Source organism: Planococcus citri, chromosome 1, assembly GCF_950023065.1.
Source record: "Planococcus citri chromosome 1, ihPlaCitr1.1, whole genome shotgun sequence".
NCBI lineage: Eukaryota > Metazoa > Arthropoda > Insecta > Hemiptera > Pseudococcidae > Planococcus > Planococcus citri.
This window is the reverse complement of record NC_088677.1, coordinates 53575258-53589268: the sequence shown is the minus strand read 5'-3', so window position 1 is coordinate 53589268 and position 14011 is coordinate 53575258. Positions and strand designations below refer to the sequence as shown.

At 35.3% G+C, this 14011-nt stretch overlaps 1 protein-coding gene across 3 annotated transcripts in view; it reads right to left on the bottom strand.

Moving 5' to 3' along the window:
* Positions 1-14011, bottom strand: part of Ih (hyperpolarization activated cyclic nucleotide gated potassium channel Ih) — a 148832-nt gene that overhangs the window by 69341 nt on the left and 65480 nt on the right. The window lies entirely within an intron of this gene.

The window sequence follows — 14011 nt, the reverse complement described above, 5'->3', positions numbered from 1 at the left end:
TCATTTTTTTCAAGTTGGCAGTAATGATCAAAAAATTGGCATCACTGCGTTCCAAAATATTTCCTCAGTTTCACGAATGATATCTTTCAATATTTTTGCAGTTATCTAAAAATAAGCGAGTCACAAATTTTCAACCGCTCAGTAGAACTTTAAAAGTGGTCTTTGGTTTTGACGAAAATAGCATAGATCGACGCAGAACCCCAAATACTTTCATCTACATAGGACTGTGCCATTTTTCCCAAAACAGGTTGGGTATGCGACAGGAGCAAAAAAACCATGATTTTTTCAAAAATTCCCTCTCTTTGAGAGCCCAAATTTCCCCTCCAAGGGCGCCTCCGAAGCTAAAATTTTTTGTGGGTAATTTTCAACTTAAAATGAAGGTTTCGAATTTGGTCAAAATACGCTGACTTTTTTTGGTGGAGGGGGCGATCCACCCTAATGTACAGCTATTTACCTAATATTTCAACTATATCTACTATCACGTTTGGGGGGGGGGGGGGGGTACTTTCGACATAAGTGATGCTAGATCGGCCACGGCATACACCTAGCTGCTCCATCATGCTTTTGCGACATTTTACGTTCTTTTTTGAGATAAGGACAATGGCAAAAAAAATTGAACCGTACGAAAAAATATTAAAATTACCAGATGATCATTAATGTTCGAAAAGTTACCTAGTCTTTTATTGTAAATGAAGAGTGATATTCCAAAACTCGCTTTGTCCATTTTTATCAAAGTTGGGTTTTCAGTGGTACCTGGTAGATGAAGTATTAACTCACATTCCTACATCATCAACCTACCAAAATAAGGTGTTAAACTCACCTAAATAGCCAATTCACTAAAAATTAAAAAAAAAAGTCGTAGCAGTCTGCCGCTACGTAAGAGCCAAATTTTTGTGCTAGAAATATTGAGGGCTGTTGAACTACTCGCACCCTCGCTTCGCTCCTGTGCTTCGCCTGTATTTGGGGGGACAAGTCCCCCAACTACCTCCTACGCACGTTTTTTTTCATGCTCTGCGCTTCGCTTAAACTACTCGCACCCTCGCTTAGCTCCTGTGCTTCGCCTGTGTTGGGTGGACTTTGTCCCCCCCCCCGCCCCCCTTGGGTTTCGCCCAATTACCTCCAACAGGTGTCTTTTTTTCATCTTCTATGCTTCAGTTGAACTACTCGCACCCTCGCTTCGCTCCTGTGCTTCGCCAGTGTTTGGGGGGGACTTTGTCCCCCCTGAACCCCCCTTGGGCTTTGCCCAACTCTCTCCTTCCAATGTTTCCTTCTTATATTCGCGGGGGGACTCCCTGCGCCCCCCCTTGGACTTCACCCAACTCTCTTCTTCCTCCTTCAAAAAATGTGGTAACAAACCTGTCTTGACCCTGAAACAGGTGAATTGGGGTTGGAAGGTTTGAACCGGCAAAAGGCACTTCCGGTACATTCTCCCAATGCACTGTGAAAATTTGGACCCTCTAGGTCAATTTGGAGGGGCTGTAGGCTTGGCTAAACGTCAAAATTGTCAAAAAACCCGTATAATTGATGAAAAACTCCACTTTTTTGACCCTGGAGAGGGGTCTAATGAGGTTGGAAGGTTGAAACCTGCAAAAGGCACTTCGGGTACATCCTCCCAATGTACTGTAAAAATTTGGACCCTCTAGGTCAATTTGGAGGGGCTGTAGGCTTGGCTAAACGTAAAAAAACACGCAAAAATCCACTTTTTTGACCCTGGAGAGGGGTCAAATGGGGTTGGAAGGTTGAAACCTGCAAAAAGCACTTCGGGTACATCCTCCCAATGTACTGTAAAAATTTGGACCCTCTAGGTCAATTTGGAGGGGCTGTAGGCTTGGCTAAACGTAAAAAAACACGCAAAAATCCACTTTTTTGACCCTGGAGAGGGGTCAAATGGGGTTGGAAGGTTGAAACCTGCAAAAAGCACTCAAGGGGCACCCTCTCATTGTATGCTGAAAATTTGGACTCCTAAGGTCAATTTTAGGGGTGAGGGGGTCAAAAATAGGGGTAAAATGTGGTTTTTCTCACTTAAAATGGGGTGGGGATGACCTAGGAAGCTGAAATTTGGATATGTTGATCACAATAGAGGTATTGACCTATGGTATGATTTTGGACCTTTTTCGTTCATTTGAGGCCATATTATGCCCCTCCAAAAAAATGACCTTTCTGTAATTTTGAACTTTGACCCTCCCCACTGCAGGGGTCAACTCTAGCTCCCAAAAGAACTCTATTGTCCAAGTTTTATCCCATTTCATTCATTAGAACGTCTCTTGATTTAAAAAGTAAAAAATTCAAGTTTCGGTGAAACTTCTATATACATAAACATATAAACATATAAATAGATATGCAAATGGTACCTCTACGTCACCTTTTATATACTCACGCGTTCTCTTGGTCACCGAAATCGGTGACGGAGGCGTTTTGCCGGTGACGAAGACGTTTCCCTGTGTATAACAAGTCCAAACGGTTTGTTTTCCCCTGAAACGTAAAAGGGCAAAACTTTGTCCGGTGACGAAAAGGTCATGTATACACCTACTGTATACAGATTTTAAAATTTTTGTTCCATCAACACCGACATACCCTCGACGTCACCGTATATAAACAGTACCTATTGGTCACCGCTTTTTAAATGCTTCCAGTTGTGTTATATTTTCGTATTCGTAGCCAGCGCAGTTGCAATCTATTAGGCAAGGCAGCAGGTGACAATTTGGTATAGTCAATATCTTTTTAAATACACAAGGTCACGGAAGAGATCAGTTTATAATCGGAGGCAAATTGGTACCATTCTCGTAAATTTTTTTTGTATAAGCTTAAAGCATGTAAATCAAGTGGGGAAAAGAGTATAAGCACTATTACAACTGTGCTGGTTACGAATATGAAGTAAATACACCTCCGGAGGCATTTAAAAGCCTGGTGACCAAAAGGTACTGTTTATATATGGTGACGTCGAGGATACTTAGGTCCATATATATATTTGCTAGCGACCAGACATGTCAACTATGCTTGGCATATGTGCAGAAAAGTGAACAGAATTTTAAAATTGGTATAATTTCTGTTCTAAATCACTTACCAAAATTTTATTTGCAGATTCAATCTAATATTTTAAAAATCTATGTGTTGAAAAAAGTATTCAGATTTTTAGGCTAAATTTTGTAGAAAAATTTTGAAAATGGAGTTGAAATAATTTGAATTTTAAAAAAGTTAAGACACCACAAGAAAGCTTGAACACCATAAAAATTTTTGATGTTTCTAATTTTTCCATGGGCCAATAAAATACTGAAAAATTTCAAGTCAAATTTGTTGTCCTGTACACTCAGGATCGATGTATTTGCATACATATCCACCAGCGCATCACATTCTACTTACTACAAATCAACTGTAGACCCTGCGTTCGTCCTCGCGCCTTGATTTCTAAGCCATGCGCGCTCTGCTGGAAGTTTCTGAAAACTCATAGTTGACTTGTATAGTAAAATTAACCCATGACTTGTCAACTATAGTTGAGAAGTTGGTCAGTCCACTTGTATAGTAAAATTAACCCATTGATTAGTTGACAAGTCTGGTTACTAATACCTATATATATATATAAAAACTGACACACCGGGAAACGTCTAGTCTGAGCTCAAAACGTCGAGAACTATCAAAATTTTTCATCCCCGACCTTTTTATCCAAAGTTGGGCCTACCGCAATAGCCATCATTTTTTACAAAAATTTGGCTAAAAAATAATGTTCCAAAAGGCGCTTTGTCCATTTTTATTGAAATTTTTTTCAGCAGTATTTAGTGGATGAAATGTATACCTACACTCCTACATCATAAATCCACCCAAATAAAGTGCTAAACTCGCCTAAAAATCCAATTTACCCATTTAAAGGGAAACTGTTTTTCCTCTCTCCTGAAAAGTTGTGAAAATGGACAAAGCGAGTTTTGGAATATCACTCTTCAAATGATGAATAGTATATGTAGATTATAGATTTTAGCCATTTCTTCCCTAAAGTTCTCAAAGCTTGAATTACAATTAGGTAGGTATTCACTTTTACATTCAATCAATCAAAAAATTTGTATACAGCAGAAATTTTAGAAACAATTCGAATTTAATTATTGTTTACTCGATCATAAAAATCACCTTAAATTTTTCAATTATTGTTTCGAATTACCTAGGTAATTACCCATTGTCAGGGTATTTGCAAAGAGCGTAATCATATTGCTGGAAAATTGCAGTCTAAACAGTCGATTGTTGGTACCGTACCTAACTATACGTGGGCATAGATAATGTCAATAAACTGAACGTACAATATTGAACAAACTTTCGTACAAGCTTAGTTAACCCTTTCGGCTACGAGACAAACTGACGGATAAAATTCGAAGTGCTTTAAACTGAGTAAGGCCGGTTGCTGCCTAGAACTCAAAATTTGCTGGAAATCGCACATTCAGGAAGTATTCATGTCACAAATGGCAATAAACCTTAAATTGACTATTTTTCGATTTATGACACCGAATAGCATTATAAATCAAAATCAAGCCTTCTGAGGCATCTGATATTTCAAGATGAAAGTATTGGTAACAAGCATTTTTGAAAATAGAAAAAAAGATGAACTAAAATGAAATTAGTTTGAGTAAAAAAAAGAAATTATTGAAGAAAAACAAGGCATGCGACTTCAGATAGTTATTCAAACTGCAAATGTTTGAAGGTGTTTGCTTGTGGGAAGATTAAAATTGATGGAAAAATCTTTGTGTTATAGAGAGCATTTTTCAAAATTTTGAGAACCCATGTCACAATTCAACGCTAATTTTCAATGAAATTCTGAAAAATATGTATCATTTTCATCTTCTGACACATACACCTCTCTTGAGATAATTTGCTTGGGTGAGTAAGTTGCCTCAGAAGATGACTGGGTAAACTTTTGCAAGCATTTGAATTTTATGATGGATACTGTGTCATAAAAACTGCGCTCAATCAATTCATTATCTGTAAGATGACTTCTAAAAAGTAATTCCAGTAATTCCACAACATGACGTAAGTATTTTATTTTTATAATCACCTTATGACAAACAGATTGAGGGCTGTATTATGACACAGTATCTATCATAAAATTCAAATGCTCGCAAAAGTTCACCTAGTCATCTTCTGAGGTAACTTACTCACCCAAGCAAATCGCCTCAAGAGAGATGTATGTGTCAGAAAATGAAAATGATGTAATACTTTTCAGGTTGAATTGTGACACGAGTTTTCAAAATTTCAAAAAATGCTCTCTATAACACAAAGATTTCTCCATCAATTTTAATCCTCCCACAAGCAATCACCTTCAAACATTTGCAGTTTGAATAACCATCTGAAGTCGCATGCCTTGTTTTTCTTCAATAATTTCTTTTTTTACACAAACTTATTTTATTTTAGCTCATCTTTTTTTCTATTTCCAAAAATGCTTGTTATCAATATTTTCATCTTGAAATATCAGATGCCTCAGATGGCTTGATTTTGATTTATAATGCTATTCGGTGTCATAAATCGAAAAATAGTCAATTTAAGGTTTATTGCCATTTGTGACATGAATACTTTCTGAATGTGCGATTTCCAGCAAAATTTGAGTTCTAGGCAGCAACCGACCTCACTCAGTTTAAAGCATTTTAAATCTTATCCGTCAGTTTGTCTCATAGCCGAAAGGGTTAACACATTTACGAGTAACAGTTGTTGATTTCGTATGTATTTACATTCAGCAGCCTCGGTAGGCTCGTAGCCGTACACCAGACGATCGACAGATATATGCAACAATGACTCTAGGGTTATTTTGACATTTAAATCTTGATTGGTGCTAGTGACATCGATAAACCGTATCGATATCTATATCATAATTAATTGAATCACGTTTATCACTCTGTCTAGGGGGTAAATATTTCTACATCGGTACAATGATTGGCTGAAAAAGAAACTCAGCAGGTTGGTAATTTGGTACGAGAATTACGAGTAAGTATAGCAAATGTTTGCAAGTACCTATAGCATCGTTTTAAGAGGTTGTTATTTCAAGAGATTAATTCGTTGGAAATTGGATTACATTTTATTAACAAAGGATTAGTTACAGCGTTGGTTAGGCGAATACCGCATAATTTAGGAATATTAGCAACGTGGTAAAAGATGCAGATAGGTGAATCGAGTTAAATAGGTATGTAAGAGTATTTCGACTTGAGAAATGTTTACTAATACCGACGAAAAAGCCGGGTTTTGAGGGGCCAATCGGACACTAGGTAAAATCCATTTGGTTAATTAAAATAAGTGGTCGCCGAAACAATTGCGACGCTTTTTGTTCCCTTTGGTCCGGTTAATTAGTGAATAAAATGATGGCAAATGTTGACGATGGAAGAGTAATGAAGCGTCTTTCCCGCTACCTACTACTAGGGTACCTACATTTTCTGCTAAGTTTCCAATGTCTGATTTGTTTGATGTGTTTGTTCGCTAGTTTTGTAATTAAAATGCTACGCTAACCTCTTCTTCATCGTTTGCATGGAAATGTCCAAAGTGTATCGAAAATGTTTCACGACATCACGACATTTCGTTTTTGTCAAGTAAGTACTCACTCACCATTGATAAACAGACAAAGTAGATAGGTACCTTTGATTTTATATACCTACCTACGTACTTAATATAGACGGTAGTAATCTACATCAAAACACTTAATCATATTTTACAAGTGAAAACGTGTAAATTTTACTCGAATCTTGTAAAATAACTTATCTTTGACTTCGCTTCAAGACATCAACAAACTTGCTACCTAAACAGTTTGTTTTTCATCAGTCTGGAGTATTTTCAACTTTCAACCCTGACACAGTTGTATGCGTTATATCTCAGAATTAATTCATAATCATCAAAACGATCGTCAATTTCTTCGCTCCAATTTGTTATCGCGTAAAACATAAAAGTTTACTAGTTTTGCGCACATAATTTTTGCTGCTCATTCGAATGAAGTATCGAGTAGTTTTACTATATAAACTTACGTTAGATAAGTAAAGTCTTTATCATTGAATTCGCAATTCTCTCGAGCGTACTCGTGTTATTTCAGTATGTACCTAACCTATGATGTGAAATAACGTCACGAACTTTTTACTTCATTTTTTGTTCTTTTTCGTGCAGAATAGGTACCCGTACAATTCGATTTATTACCAACTTACTACCGGAGAGCATTATACGTTTTATTTAAAACAGTACCTACGTGATGAATTACTTGATGAAAAACAAATAAAAATTATTTTTAGGGAATGGAAAAATTTCGTAGAAACTCGTAATTAGGTACTACTGGGCTTTCTTCATGGGACATTGTAGGTACATGAATTCAAATAAAATTTTGAATTCATGTAAATATACAGGTTTTTGAGGGTTTCCAAAATTGATTTTTTTAGGGTATCTACCGAATGGGAATAAAAATCATGGAAAAATAAACGTACCTATTTGGTTAAAATTCAAATAAATGGTGCAATTGAACATCTTTCATATATTGCAAGAAAAAATTTTTCAATCAAAATTGAACACTTTAGGAGGAAAAAATTATGACCAAAAAGCATTTTTTACATTTTTTAAAATCTTGCATGCACATAAGCAAAACAGCTAGGTACCTTTTAATTTCCCTGCCCTCTGGAGAAATTCAAAATTCTGGAAAAATCAAAAATCGCGCTGGAGACTTCAGAATGAGTAGCCCTTGAGAGTGTGATATTAGCTTTAGAACTGATTTCCATCATTTTTACTGAGAAATGCGTTTATTTTATTTTTTTTCAATTGCCATAAAACATCAATTTGAGCAGCTTTTCTGGAAAAATTTAAATCCTGATAATAAGTAGGTATATTTTTTGTCACCTATCTACGTATGAACAGCTGAAATTCTTGAAGTCGCAAAAAAAGTTTAGCCAATACAATTCTGTCATCCACAATTTGAGATTTGCAAAATGACGCTTTTTGTCAAATTTCAAAAGCTCATCTCTGGCAAAAAAAAAACTAGAAACCTTCGGTTTACTTACGCCATCTGTCGTCTGATGACCTCTACACACATGTAGAATATTAAAAAAGTCGATGACTCGTCGATCGTGCAATTTTTGTCTGATTTGACATGGAATTTCTCTAAGGAAATTTTCTGAGCTTTTAAAGAAAAGTGGTACAAACAATCAACTTTTGAACACTTTTTTTCAGATTTTATTTTTTTAAATCTCAGATAGCCCTTTCTAATCAACCAGCATAATGATCGATCACATGGAAAAGTTCTCGTCAAAATGAAAACTCAACGCTTCGCAGAATCGAGAATAAAAATTTGTTTATGAGAGCATAACTCAGCCCCTTCAAATCACAGGGCAAGAAGACATGCATACCTATGGTCAAAGAGTTGGCAAGAATTTTTCAACAATTTTTAGATTCTGCGTCAGAATTCCTTTAAATGAACCTTTAAAAAAATCATTCTAGGTGCTTTGGTATTATTGGTCTTTTGTACAGAGCACCCCTTCCCCATTTTTCAACTTTTCAGTTTGTAAGTCAAAACCCTTCTGAATAGCTTCTTCTCTTCAGTCCACCAAAAAATATTGGTCCTCTGTACTGGACTCTCCCCACTTCCAAATGATACAAATCAACAAAAATAAAATACATAGAATGCATTTTCAATAATGTTCCATTTCTGCATCAGAACGTCTCTGATTTTTTCAATGGTTTTTTGATTCTAAGCGCTAGAAAAATATTACAGAAAAAATTTATGGATAAATAAAATGGAAAATCGATATCAATTGACAAGTTAGGTATCTTCAATATTTTAATACAAAATCGCACATCTGCTATCTGACAACTGAAACATTAGGAAATTGAATAAAATCTTCGAAATTAAATAATTACTCGATCATTTATTTTTTTCCAACTAATTCTATCATCAGTCAAGTTGATAATTTCACTCTTCTGGAACATGAAATTCAACAGGTATCCTTTTCAATATTTTGTAATTGAAATAATTGCTTAGTTTTGAAAAATCATATTTCATTTCTCAAATAATCCCTTTTCTCTCACCCCAACACGTTTTCTTCCTTTCGCCCTTCCCCTCTATCAGCAAAAAAAACCTTTGCCAAAAACTCGTTCTTTAGGTCGCAGCCTAAATAGTTTAATGTAGGTAGGTAGGTAATTGGAAGAAGTCCCTAGACGAAAGGTGAAATTCGCAGACTTCCTTTCGAATCTCCTGACAGAGACTTTTGAAAGTTCAACGAGCGAAGTTTGCGAATTTTAAAAGCTTGTTTATACCTAATCTACCTTTGATAATTTAAAACACCCTCGCTCGTTAAAACTTTGGCAGGCAAAAATGTTTTGTGTTTTCTCTCTCATTATCTTACACAAAAGTACGACTAATTAGGTAAATTGTTAGCATTTTTCCTCAGCCGGCAATTAAATTCGATTCGATTCGTTATCCATTCGCTTACTTACGTATATGTGTAGCATTTCATTCGAGGAGACCTAACTATATTCAAATTAAGCAATTTAATTTCCTATTTTAAGCGAATTTGAATTATCGGACGCGGCGAGAAATTGCGAGCATTATGGCGCATTAATACCAGCGACTCTGGGAAGTATATATCGGAATTTGTTATCGTTTTACGACCTTGCAACGAAACGAAAACCGTCATAAGATGATTCGACTGCGCAGAATTAAATAGCGACAAGTTTCTAAATTGAAAGGCGTTACGAGCAGCTTAAATTCTGTTGCGGTCAACAAGTAATTGACACTGACGGCGTACTAAACGAATGAACATTGCGAGTTACGATGGCATAAATATTTAGAGAAAATACATTAATCTCGTCGTTCGGCATGTACGCCAAGCTCAAAGGCAAACACCTCATTTTCCCTATACACATACGAGCACTTCGCAGCCACACGAAAAATATACGTATCGTACGCGTATCCGTCGTACCGGGGCCGGCCTAAAAAGTTACGCGTTATATGAGAAATTCGAACCTATTAGGAAACCACGTGCTCGAAATTTATACCCGCGTTTCGGTTTAGGTGCCTTTTTTAACCCATTGTCAGAAATTGGAAATTATTACCGGCTGCGGCGCGTATATAGTTGTAGTTCGGCGTTATAAGGAATGTACATTACATACTTTTTATACATGTACGTATCGAACCCATTGATTAATTTTTTGCCACCGTTAACCCGATTGTGCTACGTCGCACTGACCGCTTCCACTTCATATCCCATCGTTAAGAAATAGTTATACCTACCCAGACCTACCTATAGTACGGCTACAACTTTCACGATATAAATTCGAATTTATGGCAAGTCCATATTCGCAAATCTAATCGCAGATTTACAAAGTGCTAAATGAAAATCGATTAATTATTTTTCCATCGTTTCATCGTTTAATGGCCACCGTGGCGCTTTTACGTAATGCAACAATGCGAAAAAATTACAATTACCAATGTCGCCATTATTTTCAATAATCTGATATAGTCGTTCATAGTATTTTTTTATAGAACTTGTTGCGACATTAATTGCCGAACAATTATCATAGATGATTACCAGCAACAAAAAAAAATATACCGTAAGAGTTCAGATACCTACATTAAAAGTGCATGGTAATGGAACAGTAAGCAGCCCTATGAGCTTTGAAAAACGTATTGGATGAACCTACCTATCTTACTTTTATTCTTTTTTCGGCTATTTTTGTTCCAAAAACTTCCAATTGAAATTATGTATATTATTTGAATCGATGAGAACAGAAAGGGGCTAAGTCCATTTTCGCAGTTTTCAGGAATAACAAAAAACTGATTTATTCGGAAATCTAAAATTTTTGGTAAACATGCTTAAGGTCATTGAAAGAGAACCCCAAGACACAATTTTTAGCACAGTTTCGAAAAAATAATATTCACGTGCGTCCGCGCTGTTGCTGCCTAAACAAATGGGACTTGGACCCTTTCTGCACTCAATCACCAAAATTTCTCTTGAAATTGCTCGGGCACGAATGGGGCTTGATTCTACATCTAAGTACATCACTTGGACTACTATCTCGTTTAAATTGACCAAAAACCCCTTGAGGTGTAAAACTTTTTGCCAAAGTTGTTAATTTTTTCGTCTTTTTTCAGTACACAGATGAACTTGAATTTCAAAAAATGGTCTTCTCGAAAATGTTTGTTATTTTTCAAGGAATTAAAAAAAAATTAACAAAAAAGTCATCAATGCAGGCCCGTCCTTTTTCTGCGCCAAAATACCACTTTCCCGACAGTTTTGGGGAAATCTGACATCATCCAGTCGATCCCGTATTTCAAAACACACATATCCGTGAAAACATTTTTTTCCGAAATTGTGACTTGATCCCTTTCTGTTCTCACCGATTCATTTGTGATCTACTCGAGTTTTTTTCTCAGAATTGATCAATTTTGAAATATCACTTTTTTGGTAGGTAGTTCAGTTGGAACAGGGTTGTACAAAAACGTGTTATAAAAAAGCGAAACAAACGTTTTTTTCCTGTTTAAATGTACACAAATTCATATTTTTTTTTGGATTCAGTGTTTCAAATATCCGTCATCCAGTCATCAATTTTCAAGACGTGACGTCATAAAATTGCTATACTTAAGGCTCAAGAAATATTGAAAAATTAAAATCAAAACATAAAATTTGTAAAAATACATACGACAAGAAAAATGAAAATTTAAAAATACAGTTCATTCAATTTCATTTTTTTTTCTACTAGAAACTGAAAAAACGTGTTTTTTTTAGGAAATTGGAGTTGAAAAAACACGTTTAAACAAAAAAAAAACATTTCAAACGTTTTTATTGTTTTTTTTTTTTTTGGTTTAAAACACAGTTTTGTTTTTGTTTTAAACGTGGTTTAAACCCTGATTTGAAGAATGTTTTGACTACGTTTTCTGGAATGTGAAAGTCACATCAGAAACAATTTCTGTTACTTAGATGGTGTCAAACAAAAAAAGTTGAAATGTTGAAAAACAATCAAAACACATAAATTTTTGCAAATAACTTTTCCTCAATTTTTCCTCAGTTTTTCCAGCACCCTTCAAAAAAAGAGGTTGAAAGTGAAATCGAATGGAACACAATTTTTTATTTGATAAATATTAGCCTACTTACCGTTCAAAAAAAACATCTTTATTTTCATTCTAAGTATGTAACTTTACGAAAATCTTCAATCTTTGCCAAAATTTCTCAACTTTCCTTCAACATCTTCTATTAAACTTTCAATATTTCTCAAAATTTATTAGTATTAAGATTTTTTCTCTTTCAAAATTTGGCCAATTTTGAGATTGAATAGGGGTAAGTGGATGGGAGGAGGAAGAGGATTATGAACTTTGAACGTTTAAATTTTTCGACATTATGAACAAAAATTTTTCCAAACCAGTTGTCCTCATCTCTCGTCAGAGAGAGGGAAGCACTATATAAGCAGTAGAAATGATTGTCGTCACATCATTCAGCAACCAGCAAGAAAATCCTTCGACTCGTGAATTTTCTATACTGAAACAAAACTTGGAACTGACCGGATCCGGGAATTGCTTTTTTTATACTGTAAATTTTATTGTGAAAAAACAATTTTCTAACCGAATGGCCAAAAATAAAATTTGGAAAAATAATTTTTTGAAAATTTTTCATGACCATGTGTTCTTTTTTCAGAATGTATTCTCTAAAGAAAACTTGTTGAGAAAAAATTGTGAACAATGTCAAATTTTCGAAAAGTACCTTGCTGAACTAGCTGATTTTTCGATTTTTGCCCAATTTTTGAAGTTTTTGTTTCACAGGTCTAATGTTAAAAAGTTGGTATATCTTCCCAACATATGACCTTCAGCAGCTCAATTTTTGGACGATTGGCATTTCTTTGATATCTGATGATATCACAACTGACCGGATCCGGGAATTGCTTTTTTTATACTGTAAATTTCATTGTGAAAAACCGATTTTCTAACCAAATGGCCAAAAATAAAATTTGGAAAAATAATTTTTTGAAAATTTTTCAAGACCATGTGTTCTTTTCTCAGAATGTATTCTCTAAAGAAAACTTGTTGAGAAAAAATTGTGAACAATGTCAAATTTTCGAAAAGTACCCTAAAAATTGGTGAATAGGTAGGTAGAAATGATAAAATTAAAAATTTCAACATTCAAAGTTCTTAATCTCCTTCTCCTTCCCCCTCTCACTGACCTATACCCATCAATCTCAAAAACTGAAAAGATTGTAAAATTTGGAAACAAAAATTTTGATAAGAGTTAAAATTTTTTTCAAGCTGAAAATTTCGGAAAAAAATGAAAAATATGATAGAAAATAACTACGGTTTTTCGAACGGTATAACATTCAAAATTTGAGCTGCTGAAGTTCATAGGCATTTATGGTTGTGAGGTAGGTATAGCACGTTTTTCAACTTATCGATCCTATCGATGATAACATTACTCGTGACAAACAACTTCAAATATTTTCCAATGATCGAAACAGTAGGTAGCTGAAAATTGGTGATGGGGTTTTTCGAGGCCCTCTTTCGACCTGTCAAAGTTCTGTTCCAATCAGAGATTACGAAGCAAGGGGTTTCCTTGTAAGCACTGAAGTTTTACCTAGGAAAACATACTGAATTGTCACCTCGTCTGTATCGCATTAGAAAACTGATCTTGTACCTATCATTAAAATAGGAACTTCCTTAAAAGGGAAAAATGGCAAAAATAAGTCATTAGGTCATTGATAAAAATTGGTCAGCTGTTTTTCATCATCGCAGCACGGAGACAAGACGAAACGAGCATTTCAAATCATTAAACAAATTTAAATTGGTGGTGAAAAGTGACGCGGTTCAACGTCAGCATTCAACAGGTTACTTTTGACTAAACTTAATCCGCGATACTTTAGGCATTATCCGCTTTAAATAGCGAACGCCAAACAGCGCGACACGACGTAACTCGTCGGTCTGGCGTAAATTTTCTTGGTCTTAACAAGATCGTTAAAATATACGCTGAGGGTATGTCTTATATAGTAAGAGAATATAGAGAGGGTTGAGAGATGGGCCGGCGAACGTAACCTACTCGTA